The following is a 21,658-nucleotide window of genomic DNA, read 5'->3' as shown; positions in this document are numbered from 1 at the left end:
GACTCTCCCTAGTAGTAGCCAAAGAGGGAACATTGGTTACGGGCTCAATTGTGTTTTCAAGACAATCGGCAAGGGCCATTCTTTTGTCATAGATTAATGGCCTAAAAAATCCTCTTTCCCTCTTCAATGTGACCTCAACAACAAGTTCCTCTACTATGGACCTAGGATATCCACGGTTAATGAAGAAACCTGTTAATAAGTCACACTCATTTTCGAAGTCCTTAACTTCGCTGCACATTCTAACTGCCCTTACAAGTTGGCCTTTGATAATAGCTCTTTTCAACTTAAAAGGGTGGGCACTAGTAAAATGTAAAAAACTATTTACATAGGTCTCCTTGCGGAAGATGGATGAAACAAATCTAAGGTTAGTTAGGTCTTTTTTAAGTTTAACATCCAAGTAGTCAATCTCATTAACAGCAAACTTGAAAGTAAATTTTAAAAAAGAAGTAGTTTGATTAAGAAAATCTACAAACAGTTGCGCTACTTGGTCATCACCTTTAAAAAGGATGAATATATCATCCAAAAACCTGGTGTAGTACCCAGTTCTTGCTTTCCAGTCTGGATGGTTAAGGACGTACTCCTTCGCCCAATATGCCATAAACATATTGGCTACTATAGCACCACAAGGGGAGCCCATCGCAACCCCTTGTTTTTGAATGTAATAATCTTTGTCAAAAATGAAAAAGTTTGAAGATAGAACTATATCTAACAGTTCTGTAATGTTGTTAATTTCATTTCTAGGGGCTTTAAGTTCAGTAAGGAGAAGTTCCAACCATTCAATAGCTTCTCGGTGTGGTATTGAGGTGTATAAATCGACTACGTCGATTGTTAGAAAATTGCAAGAACTTTCAAAACCTATGTCATTGATGCTTGTAAGAAAACTCCACGAATCTTTACAGATGCTTGGGACCATTTTCAAATACTTAGACAATAAGAAGTCAATGTATTTGGCTGAAGGGTAAAAAATAGAAGACCTCCCATCGACTAAAGCCCTCATGGGGGGGTCGGCAAGATTTTTATGTACCTTAGGTATACCAAACATCACCGGAGTTCTAGACTGGGTGATGTTGATATAGTCAAAGGTGTCTAGGTCTATTCTCCCCTCTATAAATAAATCCCTATAGTATCCTTTGATTCTGTTGATACTTACATTCATTTCATTCAAAGAAGAAATGCCATATGCTGGAGTGTCTAACACACTTAACATTTTTTGAATATAGTGATCGTTTTCAAAGACCACCAGACCGCCCCCTTTATCAGGTTTCATAACCCTGACAGAGAGATCTCTCAGTCTATTGAGAGCCTGCAACTGCCCTCTAGAAATATTAAATCTATTCCTCGAGTCTGCTTGGGCTTTTGCTAGATGTCTAATGTCAAGTTTGCAAGCGTTCTCAAAAATACGTAACCCTACATGGAGAGGTGGATTAAATGTACTTGGTAATTTCAATATTGAACAAGCACTTCCAGCAGGGTTATTAAACAAAAGTTTAAGGTTAAGCTTACGAACATAACATTTTAGATCAATCAGCACCTTAACTACGTCAAAATGTTTAGAAGGAACAAAGGTATTACCAAGGGCAAGAAGCTCAATTAATTCAGGCTCAAAAACCAAAGTAGAAAAATTGTATATAGTAAAGTCACCTTTCTTATTTCTTAAAATGTGAGGGGCAGCCAAGTCAGATACAGGAGAAACATTTAAAACTAGTTCTTCCATTTCCTGTTCTTTTTCTTGTGATCTTGATTGCCCTGGTTCGCTAAAAAAGCTTGGTTACCTTTATTGGTACTGTTCTCCGGCATATTAGTAAACTGGTTTGTTGTGCTCATAATCCAAATCCAAGAAATTATTTAGGGACAGGCAAGCTTACGAGCACAACAAAGCCTACCCTAAGTTAAGTTTGGTTCAAGATACGAATGATGTTGATGTTTTATGTGAAACTGAGGAGTATGAAACAGAACAGTTGCAGCATAATGTTAATAAACAAAATGAAGCAGCTGAAAGTTCTAATACTGTCAGGCGTAGCAATAGAAATAGGAACAAAGCAGGAAGCACGGTAACTTATGGTGCAAACCAGTTTACTAATATGCCGGAGAACAGTACCAATAAAGGTAACCAAGCTTTTTTAGCGAACCAGGGCAATCAAGATCACAAGAAAAAGAACAGGAAATGGAAGAACTAGTTTTAAATGTTTCTCCTGTATCTGACTTCGCTGCCCCTCACATTTTAAGAAATAAGAAAGGTGACTTTACTATATACAATTTTTCTACTTTGGTTTTTGAGCCTGAATTAATTGAGCTTCTTGCCCTTGGTAATACCTTTGTTCCTTCTAAACATTTTGACGTAGTTAAGGTGCTGATTGATCTAAAATGTTATGTTCGTAAGCTTAACCTTAAACTTTTGTTTAATAACCCTGCTGGAAGTGCTTGTTCAATATTGAAATTACCAAGTACATTTAATCCACCTCTCCATGTAGGGTTACGTATTTTGAGAACGCTTAACTTGACATTAGACATCTAGCAAAAGCCCAAGCAGACTCGAGGAATAGATTTAATATTTCTAGAGGGCAGTTGCAGGCTCTCAATAGACTGAGAGATCTCTGTCAGGGTTATGAAACCTGATAAAGGGGGCGGTCTGGTGGTCTTTGAAAACGATCACTATATTCAAAAAATGTTAAGTGTGTTAGACACTCCAGCATATGGCATTTCTTCTTTGAATGAAATGAATGTAAGTATCAACAGAATCAAAGGATACTATAGGGATTTATTTATAGAGGGGAGAATAGACCTAGACACCTTTGACTATATCAACATCACCCAGTCTAGAACTCCGGTGATGTTTGGTATACCTAAGGTACATAAAAATCTTGCCAACCCCCCCATGAGGGCTTTAGTCGATGGGAGGTCTTCTATTTCTTACCCTTCAGCCAAATACATTGACTTCTTATTGTCTAAGTATTTGAAAATGGTCCCAAGCATCTGTAAAGATTCGTGGAGTTTTCTTACAAGCATCAATGACATAGGTTTTGAAAGTTCTTGCAATTTTCTAACAATCGACGTAGTCGATTTATACACCTCAATACCACACCGAGAAGCTATTGAATGGTTGGAACTTCTCCTTACTGAACTTAAAGCCCCTAGAAATGAAATTAACAACATTACAGAACTGTTAGATATAGTTCTATCTTCGAACTTTTTCATTTTTGACAAAGATTATTACATTCAAAAACAAGGGGTTGCGATGGGCTCCCCTTGTGGGGCTATAGTAGCCAATATGTTTATGGCATATTGGGAGAAGGAGTACGTCCTTAACCATCCAGACTGGAAAGCAAGAATTGGGTACTACACCAGGTTTTTGGATGATATATTCATCCTTTTTAAAGGTGATGACCAAGTAGCGCAACTGTTTGTAGATTTTCTTAATCAAACTACTTCTTTTTTAAAATTTACTTTCAAGTTTGCTGTTAATGAGATTGACTACTTGGATGTTAAACTTAAAAAAGACCTAACTAACCTTAGATTTGTTTCATCCATCTTCCGCAAGGAGACCTATGTAAATAGTTTTTTACATTTTACTAGTGCCCACCCTTTTAAGTTGAAAAGAGCTATTATCAAAGGCCAACTTGTAAGGGCAGTTAGAATGTGCAGCGAAGTTAAGGACTTCGAAAATGAGTGTGACTTATTAACAGGTTTCTTCATTAACCGTGGATATCCTAGGTCCATAGTAGAGGAACTTGTTGTTGAGGTCACATTGAAGAGGGAAAGAGGATTTTTTTAGGCCATTAATCTATGACAAAAGAATGGCCCTTGCCGATTGTCTTGAAAACACAATTGAGCCTGTAACCAATGTTCCCTGTTTGGCTACTACTAGGGAGAGTCTTTCTAAGGAGTTTACTTTGAGTTTTACAACTACCTTTAATTTAGAATCAAGGCAAATCTCTGACATCATTGAAAAGAATTGGTATTTTATTACCAATAACTCCCTTTTGGTTGAGAAACTAGGGGTAAAACCGAGAATTACATACAAAAGAGGAACTAATATAAAAGACTTTCTACAAAAAAATCACCCTGTTCAACTCTTTTCTAGAACTAGAGGTTGTTTTTCTTGTGGAACATGTAGCTGGTGCCATGTTGTACGGACAGGAAATTCATTTAGCATAGGCCACAGAAAATATGACATCAACAGCAGAATAAATTGTGAAACTAAATCCATCATATATGTGGCTTTTTGTGTTTGTTGCTCGGCTTTCTACGTCGGTAAAACCGACAGGAAATTTAGGGAGCGTATATATCAACACTGTTATGCCATAAGGAAGAACAAAAGTGATAATGCTCTAGCTAAGCATGTTGAGTCAAATCCCGGTCATAATTTTGTTTTCATGGGAATAGATTGTACACATAGACCCTTTAGGGGTGGCCCTACTTCTCTTTTGCTAGAGATTTCAGAATTAGAATGGCAATTGAAGCTTGACGCCTTTAACCTTCCAGGTTTAAATGAGAGCTGTAACATTGCCCTAGTTTTAAAGTATAGGGCTTATTTACGTTAAAACAAAGTAATTATAGAAAAGAGATATGACCTTTTCTTTAGCCTATGTTATATAATTGTACTTAAAGTTACATTTTATAACGGATTGTTTATAATTTTTTATTATGATTGTTAGCATTTTATAGTTTATAGTTTTTTAGGTAAATATACTTTTAAATAAAAGGTCTGGTTGTGTTTACACAGTTATCCTACCACACCTTAATTGATTGTAGGTGCACTTACTATTTAAATGTTTGGTGCCTTTTTACTGTGTTTTCTTGCTTCTGAGGAAGCTACTTTGTACTGGTAGCGAAAACGCTGCTTTTTTATTTAAAATAAAAGTGCGTTCAGGATTACTGGCTCTTGTGGATTGTTTGGCACGTCAACGCTTGTGTTTTCCAACAGTTTGTGGTGTGTCTTGTTACCATTTGGTTAAAAGCAAATATGTATTGATTTATTGTGTTGTTTCCATTGTCAAGAGTGATGTAGATTACATTCACCAATATAAAAGAGCATAATATCTTACTCTGTATAACACACACACACACACACGTACACACGCGCGCACGCACGCACGCGCGTGCACGCACACACACACACACACACACACACACGCACACACGCACACACAGAATTGAAATATATGTTAGAGGAATACCAGGAGGCCAAATCCCCCAAATTAGGGATACAGGGGGCTTGCATCCTTGCAAAAATATATTTTTCCATTTTTATTCTTTTTCAAGTTATGTTTCATGATATTCAAAATTTTGTGAAGCATGAGTCAGTAGAATTAAGTGGTGGAACACGGGGAAACCTGTAGGACTGGGCTTTCCAGTTTAATTTTTCCAAATCTTTTGTGTTTCCACTACCATGACTGGCATGGACCTCACTCCTACGTCAAGGAATAATTAAAGTTCATGAAATTAAAATTCTTTCAATCTTTGATGTTGGCCAAAAGTGCTCCTTGTAACACCCACAATCAGCCCTGAATTGACTCTTTCTGCAATTTATATGGATGTACATTATTGGTAGAATATCTAAATATGATTGTAGACTATTTTGTATTAGACCTATTTCTCCTACTACTATTGGAACTGTCTAGGTATCTTTCTTCCACATTGCTCTTGCTTCTGCCTGCAAATCCTGATATTTGATGGCTTTGTGTGCCTCTGTACATGTGACACTGTTATTGTTAGGTGTAGTATCTTCATTGATCAATGTTACTTTTGTCCTTTTTTCATGGACTACTATATCTGTTTTTCTCGCATCTATTTTTTGAATTGTTGGTAATGGGTGATCCCACATTGTGTACATGTCAATGGGTGATCCCACATTGTATACATGTCAATGGGTGATCCCACATTGTGTACACGTCATCATTCACTATTATGCTTTGTAGTTCATTCTTCCAGTGCTTCTCTGCTATTTCTGTATTGTAGTGTTTGCAGAATCCCTAGTGCAACAATCTTGTCATGTCACTGTGCCATTCAGTGTGAAGGCCCTCTGCTAGGAGTGTACCACACCCAGTAACAAGGTGTGCAACTGTTTTAATTCTTTTTTATAGAACATACATGTTCAATGGACCTTGCAAACCAATGTATGCATAGTCCGCTGTTGTGGGCTGCCATTATCAGCCTTTCATCCTTTGGTATCAACTCACCTCTTCTTAACCATTCATGCAACAAATCTTGATCAACATGAGGCTGATCCTGGCTGGAACCAGGGGTCCTAATGCAGAGATGAAAAGTCAGCAAGCAAAGGAGAGTAGTAGTGCTGAAAGTGAATTCATCTTCAAGTCTTGGTGAGTACTTTTGCGAGGTGGATCCTGTTTTTCACAAAATCACACCAAGGTGACACTGATATATAGACTGTATTTATATAGAATATATCAGGGACAGAAGTAAGTTAAAAACAAAAAAAGATAGCTGGGTGCACAAGTTCCAGCATAAAAAAGTGCCCAATCCTGGTAGGTGCACTCGTGCCAGGACTGGAAAAAATGACAGTGTAGAATCCTCAAAATACAAAAACATTCCTACAGTGGAACCAGGCCAGGCCTAGGGGGGAGGATGCCCCCTCTTTTGTAAAAGGAAGTAGCAGTCTGCAAAAATAACAAAAACTGATAAGCCAAAGAACAATAAAGATGGTAGAGTGGACTATTGAGGATAAGAAAGAAATTATGTATTGTTACTATTATGCAAAAAGACCAGAATTTCCAGACACAAGATATATCAAACGATTAAGAGAGAAATTAGAGGAAAGAAAAATACTTCTGCAGAAAAAAACTGTCAGAAGCTTCAAATAAAAATTTGTGTTTATTAATACAACTGATTTTTGAAAAACAGTATACAGATCAAGAAACTTTAATCTGTTTGGAAAAAGAGGCATCTGAGGAAGTGCAAAACTATAAGCAACAAAACCTAGAGATATTTGAAAAATATAAAAAAGAAATGGGAAAGAAAGAGAGACGTGATATGGTACAATGTTTATGCAAAGGAGAAAGCCAAATTAATCAATATAAAGAAGGCAGCCCCAAAGATATTCGAAGACAAATACAGGTAAATGCATCCAGATATGGAAAATTTCACAATAAAAAAAATAATATCACAAAGATGTAATGTGGAACATATTAATAAAGTAGAAGTTAAAGAAATAGAAGTTAAAGTTAAAGAGTGCCTTTGACGTGAATGATTTAATATAGAAGGTCTAACACAGACTACATCACAGCATGATGGTGTGAGTCCCCAGAGTAAGGAAAAGCAAGAAGATCAGGAGACGTGAAGAAGAAATATGGACATGGGAAAGAAAAAGAGATTTAATATGGTGTAATATTTTTGCAAAGGAGAAAGCAAAACTAACTAATACAAAAAGAGCAGCACCAAAGATATTTGAAGAGAAATACAGGCATCCAGATATGGAAAACTTTACAATATAAAAAAAAGAAGACTAAGAGAAAAAGTAGAAAAAGAGATTAGTAATGGAGAAGTCAAAGAAATAGAAACTGAGGTTATGGACCAGCTGCAACGAGAAGGATTCAGTGTAGAAAATTTAATGCAGAAAGCACCTAAACAGGATAGAGCAATGGATATCGAAATTAAAAGCAAACCAGTGGAACAGGAAGCAATTGGTCAGGTGCCATATCAGGATATTTTGTAGCATTCCACAGGAAACCAGTATAAATGTCCACATGAAACTAGACAGCAAGGAAAGGAACAGGAAACTGTGGAAACTCTGATGCAGTCAATGTTGAGGCCACTGAGTTCCCATATGTCAGAGCAACAGATGACACAGGATGAAATTGAAGAGAATGTGACACAGGAAGATGCTATAGAACTTTCTATAGAATGCCTGCAGGAAATGAAAAACAAGGGATGTGCCCTCAGTTTAGAAGAAAATGAGCTAAGAGAAGAGTTACTTGATTTAATGGACATGGATAGATATATTAAGATCAATGAGAGAAATAGACTGCAAAAGGTCAGTAAAACCCAAAAAGTAAGACGTCCGGTAAAACAAATTAATGCAGTAATAAGGACTGTCCATAGAGATCCATGCGATATAATGGAAGTAAATAGGATATATTACTGTACTGCTAAATTATTAACTGATAAAGTTCTACCATAAGCGCACAGGGTAGTGAGGGGAAGGAAGGGGAGAAATTGAATACCATCATGGAAGTATCGAATAGAGAAAACTATAAAACAATTAAGAAAAGAAGTGTCACTGTTAGAAGATTATAGAAGAGGGAATAGATCAACAAAAATACTAAGAAAGATAGACGTGATTAAAGCAATGCACGGCATTACAACAGACCAGGATCTATCATGCACTATCGCAAATAAACCAAAAATTTCAGCACAGGTGGAAAACTTAGAAGATGCACAGATAAATATAAGGGAAAAGTACAAAATAAGCAATTTATTGAGGACCCAAAAAAAGTTTTATAGAGAATTGGGAAATAAGGTAAAAGGAATTGAAAGACCACCAAAAAAAGTGGGAGTAGATACATTTTGGAGAAGTACCTATGAGGATCCTGTGGAACAGAACAAAGATGCTAAATGGATAGAAGAAGTAAAAGAAAGAATAAGAAGTTTAAAGGTACAGGATATGAAATGAGATGAAATAATAGCCAGACAGATTGAAACAAAGTTAAGAAAAGCCTCTAACTGGAAAACTCCAGGCCCAGATGCAGTACCTAATGCCTGGTTAAAAGTATTAACATCTTTGCAGGAGGATTTAGCCATGAGTAAGAACTATTTATATGTGCACCCCAAACAGGCATCACACAGGCTAACAACAGGCAAAACAATGCTCTTACTTAAGAGTGAACCTGCAAGCTACCCTGAAAATTATAGTCCAATTACTTTCTTTCCGACGACGTATAAACTATACATGGGAATTGACGCAGACAGAGTTTATAGTCATTTAGAAGAAAACTCAGTTATGGCAGTAAAACAAAAGGGCAATAAAAGAAAGTCATATGGAACAAAGGATCATTTATTGTTAAAAAAGTTATAGTGGAGAACTGTAAAAAGGGGAAGAATCTAAGTATGGCATGGATTGACTACAAAAAAATTTTGATAGTATCCCACATTCATAGTTAAAAGAGTGCTTAAAAATGTATAAGATACATGATACACTGATTGACTACATTACAGTAACCATGAAACAATGGCAGACCACTTTGCAATTAAACCATGATACAGGACAGATTATTATCCTAGGGATAAAAATTCAAATGGGGATATTCCAAGGTGACTCTCTGTCACCATTGCTATTCTGCCTTGCCATTAATACATTAAGCTGTTTACTTAACAGCTTAGGCCATGGCTACAATTTGGCTCCTAGAAAACAACATAGTCTTATAACTTCTCATCTTCTCTTTTGTCAATGATGTAAAACTGTATAGCTCATCATATGAGGAACTGAAAGTACAGCTGCATGTTGTCAAAACTTTTTTAGATGATATTAGAATGTCATCTGGTCTTGATAAATGCGCAAAAGCAATCTTTAAATCAGGAAAACTGCATCATCAGGAAAACATCAGTTTGGGACAAGAATGTGATATAAAAGAACTTGAGCAAGAGAGATTGTATAAATACCTGGGAATTGATGAAGGATCAGTTGCCGACCGTCTAAAAAAACTCCACATATACTCTGTCGCATATCATCTACTCAGAGGCGATCTCTGTTTAACATACAAGGCCAATGTCAAACCCATAGCTGTTGGACATGCTACAATTAAAGAAATCCCAATCCCTCAGAGACACATGCTCCAGGGATCTAAACCTTGTCTTTATAATGAACAAAACTTGCTGGAGAGATAGGTTCCTGGCCCAGAGACTCCCCAGACTCTGGAATAGACTGCCCATACATGCCAAGGAGAGCGCCTTTTTGGCCCTCTTCAAAAGGAACCTTGATGATTGGATGGGAGATTGGAAATTCACCCCGGGGATCACGTCAATTGCCCTGCTAGACAGGGATCCAGGGAAGTAAATACTGTGGGAAGAAATAGCCAGGGAATTGTTATGGCTAGGCTTGTATAGGCCCTAGGGCCAATAGCCTAGTACCAGCCTATGAACCTATGAATAAATCATGCACAAATGTGAATAAAACTCAGTAAAGAATACTTTAGAAGACTTAAATTAATCCCAAGAACAGCACTGACGTCTAGGAACAAGATCCAAGCTATAAATCAATTTGCTCTTCCTGTCCTAGCATACAGTTTTGGAGTGATTGACTGGCCCCAAAAAGTGTTGGATAGATTTGATATTAAAACAAGAAAGATGCTTCATGCACACTAGATGATTTATAAAAATCAGTGTATACCAAGATTATATATTCCCCATTCCGAAGGAGGGATGAGCTTCCTTGAAATTGATTACATGTATAGATCTGCAATCATGGGACTCCACATATATCTACTGACCTCACAAGATCCAAATGTAGTGAAAGTTTTGAAACATGAGGAGAATAAAGCTAAGATGATGTCTCTGCTTAATTAAGCAGAAGCATATCAACATCAAGCAGGAATGGAAATCAAACCAGAAGCAGATAAAAAACAGGAAGCAACTGAATGTGCCAAAAAACAAAAGAAAGAATATAAGGTGAAGGACCAGATGAGAAGGCAAGATATATGGAAAAAAACATAAATATAGTTGCAAGCATAGAAAACTTCTGGAAGAGCCTCATGTTGATCAAGAACAACACAGGAATGGTTAAGGAGAGGCACATTTCTATTCCCTTATGCCACTGGAGTTCACAGTTATTGTTCTCTGCCAATAATCACTGTGTTGTGCATATTACTTGGTAAAAGCCTTGCATTACTGTGTTCCAACCATGCTGAATGTTTATATTGTACATATTGTATTTACAAAGTATAGCATGTTTCTTAATTGGCATTATCATTCTTTCACTTTGTAACCAAAAAAAAAAAATGTTATTTCTTTACTCACTGTACTGTATGGAGGTTTTCTCCCCAGGACTCCACTGAAAAGGGACAGCAGTTGTCCAGTTGGACTATCCTGGTAAACAAATGTTAAATAAATAATAAGGAAAGAAAGAAAGAAAGAAAGAAAGGAAGAAAGAAAGAAAGAAAGAAAGAAAGAAAGAAAGAAAGAAAGAAAGAAAGAAAGAAAAATGAAAGGTTAATATTGGCAGATAGTGGGTTATGTACACACTGGTTTACAAAGTCCATTGAACATGTGGGAGAAAGAGACAAATGTAGGTTTTGTAAAACCACATTGGAAACAGTCACACACCTTGTGCTTGAAAGGCATAATAATGTGGTGAGACTGTTGCACTGGTAATTGTGCAAACATTATGGTATCGAAGTGGCTGAAAAACACTGGAAACATGAGCCACAAAGCATCATAGAAAATGATGAAGTTTATATCACATGGGATCACCCATTACCAACAGTTCAAAAGATAGATGCTAGATAACCAGAAATAGTGGTCCAAAAAAAAGAAGACACAACTAGCATTGATCACTGAAATCACCACACCCAGTGATTATAGTGTCATACGTAGACACAGACACAAAGTAATAAAATACCAAGATCTGCAGGCAGAAATGAGAGGAATGTTGAAGAAAGATACCCAGACAGTTCCAATAGTAGTAGGAGCAATGCGTCTTATAAAAAAGAATTTACAATCATATTTAGATATGTTACCAATGCATGTAACCCTGTACAAATTGCAGAAGGAGTCATTACTGGGCACATTGTGGGTGCTGCGAAGAGCACTTTTGGCTGACATCAAAGATTGAAACAATACTAATTTCTTGAACTTTACTCATACTTTGACTTAGGAATGGGGTCCATTCCCGTCATGGTATTAGAAACCCAAAAGATTTGGAGAAATTAGAAAAGAGAGGAACCAGGAAATTATCAAATCTTATGTGTAAATAGAGAAATAGTGAAACAGTTATTTATTCCAAAATATGTTTAGCACTTTCATCCAACTTAGTGAATAGACTTATCAGAACATCTTTTATCACCTCATTACGTTACCTATTTACAATATTGAATGATAAAGAGCTAAACATGTTTTGAATAAATATCTGTACATTTATATATAAGATCTGACCATTTCCTGGTTCTTTTGCTGACTTGACCCAGTTTTTCTTTGTGATGTTTATAACATCTTTTGTGATAATAATCTTTAAGAGTTGTGGGTTACATGCAGTTATAGGAGCAATATGAGAAATATAGCTTGGAGGTAGAGATTATCCTTTGTCTATAAGGCAGGTACATTTGCATGTATCCTTTAGGTGTACTATTTGTTCTTTCCAGAACTGTAATTAACTTACTAAGTTGCTGGCGTTGTGGTGGGACATGGTTACAATTTACAGGGGAAAATTTTACAGAAGGACTTTTCGTCTGTGGAGATGCAAGAAATGAGGAGGGACTAGAGTTGTTCTGGCTTCTACTAGAGTAGGGAGAGGATTTTATTTTGAGTGTGCTCCTTAGGGATGGGCAAAAAGAACTGGTTAGTATTTTAAAAGTGAGGGTGGGTAGAAGGGGTGTGGAAAGAGTGATGACAGTCAAAATGTGGCAACACTGTCTTATGTCAATAGATGTGTCCTCTATCAACTAATAGGTTTCATGCATCAAAGAGTCAAACATTAGAAAAACCTGTAAGAAAGCAGTACAATTTTCAAAACAGCATCACAAACACATATGTATTAAGCACTCAGTCAGCTATGTACCCTGGGTATTAGACAAAATGCTTATGTATCTCTAGATCCAAAAGATAGAAAACAAGAATATGGCACAGTTATCATCATTTGCACAGGGTGTTATGGGGGGGGGGCAGGAGGCCGAAGCTGACACAAAATGTAGTGAGTGTGTGTGAGTAAGAAAGACAAACAGGCAAAAATGTTGATACAGTATCAAATGGCCACTGAGACAGAGGGAGCTGTAAGCCTCATGAATGACCCATGTAACTTTTATGTGTGTGTGTCTGTATGGGCACTCAAGGTGAAATGCGTGTGAGTGTCTGCAAGAACACAGCCATGCTCTGTGCTAGCTCTATGTCCTGGTAAGTTGGACAGGTGTGTGCCATGCATGGTAGAGGTGACAGTTCATTATTATTGTATTAGACTGCAAGAACTGGCTCCAGCAGGAGTTGCACTGATACATTCATGTCCGTGGTCAGATGCAATGCTGCTAAGTGACCGTGACTGATGTCTGCTGGATGAGGTCTCCTCACAACTATGCCCAGGAACATGACCTTATGCCCTACCACCTCTGGGCGTGGATACCTCAATCACTGATGGAGCAGTGGAAGTAGTCCTCTATGGGAGCATGATCAGGCACAACCATGTTGTCTAACATCAGATGATAATGCTGACCTATGCCCACATGGATGGCATTCCCTTAACCTCCCAGCAGACATTTCATCACAGACACTGCTTGTAGCACTGTGTCATTCATCTGATCCACTAAATTGGCAACTTGGGAGTAGCAGTCATGCATGTCAGCCTGTGCCACATCTATAAAACTAAGCATGTCCTGTCAGGCCCTATTGGAACATGTCTGCATCTTTATGACAGTCCTAAATATATGTCAAGTGGCACATAAAGAAACAAAATGATCAAGTGGAGGGTGGACAGTAGGTCTCCTATAATCACCCCTAACAATTCTCCTGTGTGGCACCTCACCCACACTTTGGCTATGACCAAAGTCAACTGGCACTGAAGCCACAGTAACCACACTATTCTGAACAAGTGTGTCACCCTCTACCTGTCCAATATCTTTGGGCTCACTGGAATAGGTACTTATAGGCCTACCAGATGTGTCTGATGGAAATACAGGGGTTTGCTGAATATCAACCTCAGTGTCAGATTCAACCTCTGCACCCCGCAACTGTACCTCTGTTTGGCCAACATCATCATCAGAGTCTGCTGATACTCTGATATCAGGTAGTAAGAGTCCTAAACTTCCACTGCCAGGATCTCCTGTGATAATAAGCAACAAACACTGGAAAGAAATCAATACCTGCACTACACTTTAATATTTGATAACAAACTAACACTGGTGCCACTATCACAGATAGTACAGCAATACACACACTCATGATATCCACCTTACAGATATGGATAAATGCATATTTCTATCAAATGGTCATCAATAATTGAATAAAAATGTTTGTGTTACCATGTGCAAATGACTCCACACTTGCTATAGCAGATAGTTCTGGAAGAAGTTAAGCAAAAGGTAAGGACACATACAATCATCACAATTCCAATAACACCGCAGGTCTGTATCAATTTATCAATAGGTTCACCCAAAAAATAAATAAATAAATAAATAATTAAAATGACATGGACAATTACAGAATATTTTACTATGCAATAAAATGTTATAAACTGACATATGGAAGCTTACCTGGAAAATCCTCCTGGCACATACTTGTCCTCCTAGAAACATCAGCACCAACATCAATCACATGTTTCCACTGAGCTCTATGGATCTCTGACAGTGGATAGGAACTCTTCATTTGGTGTTTGCGGTGGCTGTGTGGCAGCCCCTATGTAGGCAGCTGTTCACGGGCAACTGCAGCTGCTCTACTCCTGGCTAATGAAATCATATCAGTGACCCTATGATAAACCTGATCATACGTCCTGCTGTGACCCCCTACAGCATTTACATAATTGACTATCTGTTTACAAATCTGCATTCTGTCTGCCATATGCCCATGTCCAGTGATGGGAGTAATATATTACAATATGTAATGTATTACTGTAATATATTACAATTTCTAATAACTAGTAATATAACTAGTTACCTTCAAAATAGTAACTAGTAATAGTAATATATTACTTTTTTTACTAACTAGTAACTTAAATGTGAGTTACTTTTGAGTTACTTTTGCTTAAAAAAGTGGTTCTCAACGTGTTCAATATCGCCCCCAAAACAGTGATAGAAAACTTCCTGGGGCCCTAGATAGTACAGATAGTAATCAGATGTTAGGAGGTAATAGAGACTTTGAAGGGGCAATTTGGATAAAAAATGACAATGTAATGTTGGCACAACTCATAGCATGTAGCATTCATAGCATACCTCTCAACTTTGCCAAATTCCTCTGCATTTCCTGGTTTTGGGCTGAAAATAATAGGATGCCACAAATTCCCAGTTGGCCACATTAAATCCAAATTTCAGCTTGCAAACAAGAGCATCAGAACCATCCCACTTTTAAGAGGCTTCAATTAAAAAAAAAAAAAAAACACCCCATGATGGCGGCACCTTTTCCTTTAAGGAGGATCATTTGCTACTCCTTACTGACTAAAAAAACAATTGCCGATGTCATTGATTTCATGCCCCATATGTAGATAATGCCAGAGAAGGGGTATAACGATTCAGATTGAGGCATCTATTATTCTAATTCATTTACTGATTTTGTGTCAGTATGCATTTTGAACAATAAGATATACTGAGTTGTTGAAATCCTCAACAATTTAACAGAAAATCAAGCATTTGCCAGAGACAGGGCAAAAAACAAAGGCAAAATCAGGAATAATTGGTAGGTACAATTGCATATTATTCTGCTGTTTGAAAGGTGGACGTCATGTTAGTGAGTTTGTGTTTCAAATATTTCCCCGATGTAAAGAAATGCAGTTTAAGAGCCTGTAGCCCACAGAATTCATATACTGCTCAGAATCTCAGATCAAAAAATTTTAAATACAGCCATTTGCCAAGCATAATGTGTGGAGGAGGGGCAATAGTCTGAAATCAGGAACAAATTTTCAATAGGGCACTTATAAACTTAGAACGGTATTAGAATGACACTTTTTGCATTAGTGTGCAGTTTCTGAAGGATATCAAGAATGAAAACATTTTCAAGAAAGATTAATACACTGTGTACACATATATATATATATATATATATATATATATATATATATATATATATATATAGGTTCTATATTACGCGATCGAAGAGACTTTTCTTCGAATGAGTAATATTCAAACCTAAAAAATCGAAAACACTAAACTTGTTTTCCTGGGGAAAAAAAATTGTTGGCCATTCTCGCGGTTTGCCCTTTTCCCCAACATTGAGCAATCTCGGAGTTGGTATATTTAGTTAGGGGGTGTGTGGGGGGCACATCCCCCCATGTTGGGGAGGTGGGGGGTCAAAGCCCCCCACTTTATTAGGATTGTGAAGTTTGTGTTGTTTGTTTGCGGCCCCATTATGTTTTTCCCTAGAAAAAAAATCACGGACGTGGCTATTTGCGGTTTAGTGTTTTCAGTGTTTTGGGTTCGAATATTATGTGTTCGAAGAAAAATCTTTTCAATCGTGTAATATAGCCTATATATATATATATATATATATATATATATATATATATATATATATATATCTGTCAGAGTTTACATACTAACACAAATCCTGTTGTTCTATCAGCTTTCAAAGTTTATAAGAGCGATATTTTAAATTCTGTCCCTATTTTTGGACCTTTGTCCTCCCATTATGCTATATATGCTATACATATATATATGCTATATATATACAATTTTCCTTGTAGCATGTGAATAGTTCTAGCATGTACTTGAAAAATACACTCATACCTTAGCAAGATCAGAAGGCTTCTGTGCAGATAAATCCAAAGTAATAGCAATCTTCTTCTGTGTTCTCCACATACACAGCTCTCCTCTCCTTCAAGTTCCCTAGCTACATGGTTACCTTTTTATAGTGTAGATTTAGGCTTCTCAGCACTTGGATATGAGGTATGAACTCGTTAGAATTGTTGAATGACAAACTTCTGACTGTCTAGCATGTTTGAACATAGTGTAGACGCTACCTCAGTGTTAGTTGTTAATGGATTACAACTGTGAATGATTATTGGTAGAGAGAAGGTAGACACAACAGCAATTCAGACTACCTTATCTGCAGTGGGTGTGTCACTGAGGATACACTTACAAAGTGTAGAAGTAACTGCAGCAAGCTTTTAAATGGGAGTGAACAGCATGTGTCTAATTTCTGTTCACTAATAGCCAAACTTTCCTGCCTTTGCTAAAAACTGTTTGTGTTTTACTGTCATGTAATTTTATCATACATTTCAGTGAAAATGATACAAAATGCCCTACAGACTGCATGTCTGAGAGTACAGCACAGATAACAGAAAAATTAACACAATGCAAAGAGAAGACAGAGCTGCATTTGTTCATAAAATATTCATAACTGCATGTGTGATCACTCATTGCACTAAATATGTAAGCAATACATGTACTAGCAAGTGAGAATGTAGAAGTGTGTATGTCCTTGTAATGCTTTGGAGGAAATGGGACTTGCTTGTATGCACAATGATTTGTATTCTTGCTGCAAAGTTGTTTCTGTGGCAAGGAGAGATAAGACACCTCCAGTGTGTTTTACAGTTTCATTAGTCTGACAATTCAAAACCAGACTTGTGTCAAAATCCATAAGGTTTGTTGAAAAGTATTTGTAATGTTGTTTCTGATTCATTCTATATTCTTTCTTTCTTTTTTTTTTTTTTTTTTTGAATATCACTGTTAGTGAGATCTGTGACTTAGTGCAAATATCGTGAAATGGCGAAATAATTTAGAATTTATGCAAGTTGCTTCAATGATAAAGACAGGATGAATTAAAGCTGTGCATCAAGTGTTGGTGTAGCACATCTGTTGAATACAATAAGTTACACTCCACTTAGTATACGTAGATCAAGGTTCAAGTCCCATATCTATCTTTTACTGAGAAAAAGTAATAGACCCTTTTTACAATAATAATCCATGTTGAGTTTTGCTAATCTCTTTTGTGCATTGCTCACTTCCAGGCAAACACAATGTAATGGCCCGGTCAACAAGCAGACATTGTTAGTTTCAAAAAGGATATATTGTTGCATCTATTATCATCCATTGCTCAAACATGCTAAGTGGCATTGCACAATGGTCAACAAGCTTCCACAATACTTGCAGACCCAAAGCACCTGCAGACACCAAACAGACACTTGTCAATTTCAAAATGGATCCATTCTATCTGGCATGATTTGCCACCCTGCAAACACACTAAGCGGCATTGCACAGTGATCAGCATTGTATATTATGCATGATTTGCCACTGTGCAAACACACTAAAGAGCATTGCTAGATGGTCAGCAAGCTTCCACAACACCTGCAGCTCCAGAACACCTAAAGACACCAAACAGACAAGTGTCAAATTCAAAATGGATCCATTCTATCATGTGTGATTTGCCACCCTGCAAACACACTAAGCAGTGTTGCACAGTGATCAGCATACATACTTAGTAATGAATGTGAAAATATACAGCTGCTGCATAGTTGTTCCTTTGGCATCAGGTATAAGTTCAGGACTACAATACTGGTTTGCCTTGGTTCTGATACAGCAAATCCAGAGTTGTATTACTGCTGTTCCAGTTTATTTTTTATAACATTTAACATTAGAAAAATAATAATACATAGGAATAACTATCTATAGCATATCCATTGACCATACACAGGATATCAGCTACATTATTACTTGTAACTGTGGATATTCATAGATTTATGGCTTTACAATTTACCATTTATTTTATGAGCTTTCACATAAAACACATACCTCGTTAAAAACTCAGATCTTTAAAGTATATGTATAACTAATGAGCAGGTCTGACAAACAATGTCTCGGTTGCAATGAACACTCTATACAGTAATGACTGTAACAAATACATTTGTTGCCCACTAACTGTAGTTTGGCAGGGGATTCTACTCTTACTGCAGTCATCTGTTGTGTGTATTTGTGTTCATTTGGCTGGCATTCAACAGACCATTTTAGAAGAGCATGTGAGACATTCCTTCTACCATATTCTTGTCATCAGATACTGCTGATGTAGTCAGTTATAAAGTTTTGTCTGACACTATAAAGGCCAGACTTGTGCTGTTGTGTTTGCATTGAGTACTGTGCATTGTAGATAGGTAGGTAGGGGTTCTACTCTCAATATGGTCAACTAGTGTGCTTATGTTTGGTTGGCTCACATTTAATAGATCATTTTAGAACAGCATGTGAGACACTCTTATGATCATCTTCTTCTCAGACACTGCTGATGTCATCAACTATAAAGTTTAGTCTAACTCAACAAAACCCAGATTTATGCTGCAGTATTTTCATTAAGTACTGTGCTCTGTAGATAGTTAGATAGGGGTTCTACTCTCACTTTGTTCAACTGGTGTGTGTGTGTTTGTATTCCATTGATTCACATTTAAGAGATCATTTTAGGACAGCATGTGAGATACTCCTACTACCATCTTCTTCTCACCAGACACTGCTGATATCATCAGCTATAAAATGTTGTCTAACATTAAAAAATCCAGACTTCTGCTGTGGTTCTGCTCTCACTGCAGTCAGCTGGCATGTTTGTGCTCAGTTGGTTTACATTTAGAGACCATTTTAGAACAGCATATGAGACTCTCCTACTACTGTCTTTTTCTCACCAGACACTGCTGATATCCTCAGCTATAAGTTGTTGCCTGACACTATAAAAACAGACTTGTGCTGTGGTGCTTGCATTAATGTACTGTAGACAGTTAAGTGGGGTTCTAGTCTGTAAAAAATAAATAAATAAACCACACCAGTGGTAAAACCGAGCTTCACTTTATTGAGGAAAATAGTCAAGTGACTGAGCAGTTTCGCCCTACACACAAAATGGGCATCATCAGAGTCACCATCTTATTAAAACACTTCCTTATATACATAGATACATTAAACAATCAGCAGGCACTCAATTATTTCGTTAAAACCTGAATTCACTAATTTTAAGCTTCAGCCAAATACACTTAAAATACATTTTACTGACCTCACTGCAGCCAACTTGTTTGTGTATGTATTCAACAATCAGTATGGTAACAAGATTAAAATGACATGTGAGTTTTCAGTTATGTAAGACACTCCTCAGAACATCTTCTTGTAACATACATTAATGATGTCATCCTGTATAACATGCATTCTGAAAGTTTTTGTGCTGTGGTAGTAACAGTAAGTACTTTGTTCCAAAGCTTTTTTACCCATATATATAGGGGTTTTGATCTCACAGCTGGCAACATGAGTGTGTATACACCGAAATATTACTTTTGAGACAATTTTAAAGATAGATGTGACTCCACATCCATGTCAGACACTCCTCCCAAGATGTTCTTCTCAGCATACAATGATGCTATCGTACTTCATAAAGTGCAGTGTTACCGTGTTAAAACCAGACATATGTGGTGGTGCTAGTGTTGCATTGCATGGCATTCATCTTCTTTACTTACTCAGGTGTAATGTTCAAATCAGACGCAGTGTACTGCTGTACATGTGGTTGTTGGTACATTAGAGCCATTGTATGATCTTTTGAATCACTCTTCATTTCACTACCACGTAGAAGAAATGTCAATGTAGCCCCATGCATCCACAATCCAGTTTTAACCTCTGGCCATATTACATCCTTCCTGCAGAGGAGTGGAAGATGTACTCATGTCAAATATGCATACAGACATCATATAGCAGAATCCTTCCATGAGGCTCTGCAAGCCATCTCCAGACCACTGCATGTGTGATTGCTAGTTCTGTCATGGTGTGGCGCACATGTCCCATATGGACAGTGGCAGTTTGCAATGCAATCTGACAAATACACACACACACACACACACACACACACACACACACACACACACACACACACACACACACACACACACAAAGAATACGCTTACTATCTTCCATCATATAGATATAGGGATTTTGTTTTAAATGCTGTAATAATGGCTAGGATTTATGTGAAGTTGGCCATTAGCTTGATAATATTCTATGACACTATGGACAATGGACATGTCAATGTTGCTGTCATTGACATGCTCTATGTTGAGGTGGGGATGTCCAGCATGCCTACAAGAGGGTATTACAATCTGTGATGTGAGCTAATGTACTGATGACCACTGCTGCAATTTCATCACATGCTTCTTCTATAATAGCTATAGTAATACGTCTCCTGAGAACTGTTGACATGATATGATAATTTTAATGTATATTGTTGGTGTATTAAGACATGTGTTGTTATAGTAGAGCAGATCGGCATTCAACACAGTACTCATTTCACCATCACAGAGACACTTGCACAATGGCACTGGTGTGCATGTGTTTACCTACCATTATTAAATGCTCTGTGACAGACATCAATATAAATCCATGCTGATTACATGAGCACTTAAGTTTTATTTCATCCATGTTGTAATGCTGTGATACAAAAAAATGTCACATGTTTTGACTCAATTGCAACCTTGTGGAATGCATTGTATGTGCAGCTGTGTTGCTATTCCTAAGGATTATTAATATATTCATCAGCTCCAGCTTTCTTGTCAAGATATGTTCTGCATGAGCCATAAACAACTGATTTGTAATGTGTTCTAAATGACATTAAGCCACTCAAACACAGCTTTCCCATGAAATACATGTAAGCATATGTTGATCAACTGATGCAATTATGTGACTGTGTGAACAGTGCTAGTGTGTGGCATGTGATGCATGACTAAGGCTGTATTTGGAGTTGTTTTCACAAGTCATGTGTTTCATTAAATGTGACATGTTAGGCGGAATACACAACTAAGCACAGTTTGTGTATGGTACCAGCCATACTAAACCAGAGAAAACAGACA

This window comes from Protopterus annectens, chromosome 3.part1 (genome assembly GCF_019279795.1).
Source record: "Protopterus annectens isolate FY-2018-M chromosome 3.part1, PAN1.0, whole genome shotgun sequence".
Classification (NCBI taxonomy): domain Eukaryota; kingdom Metazoa; phylum Chordata; order Ceratodontiformes; family Protopteridae; genus Protopterus; species Protopterus annectens.
Note: the sequence above shows the minus strand (reverse complement) of the source record.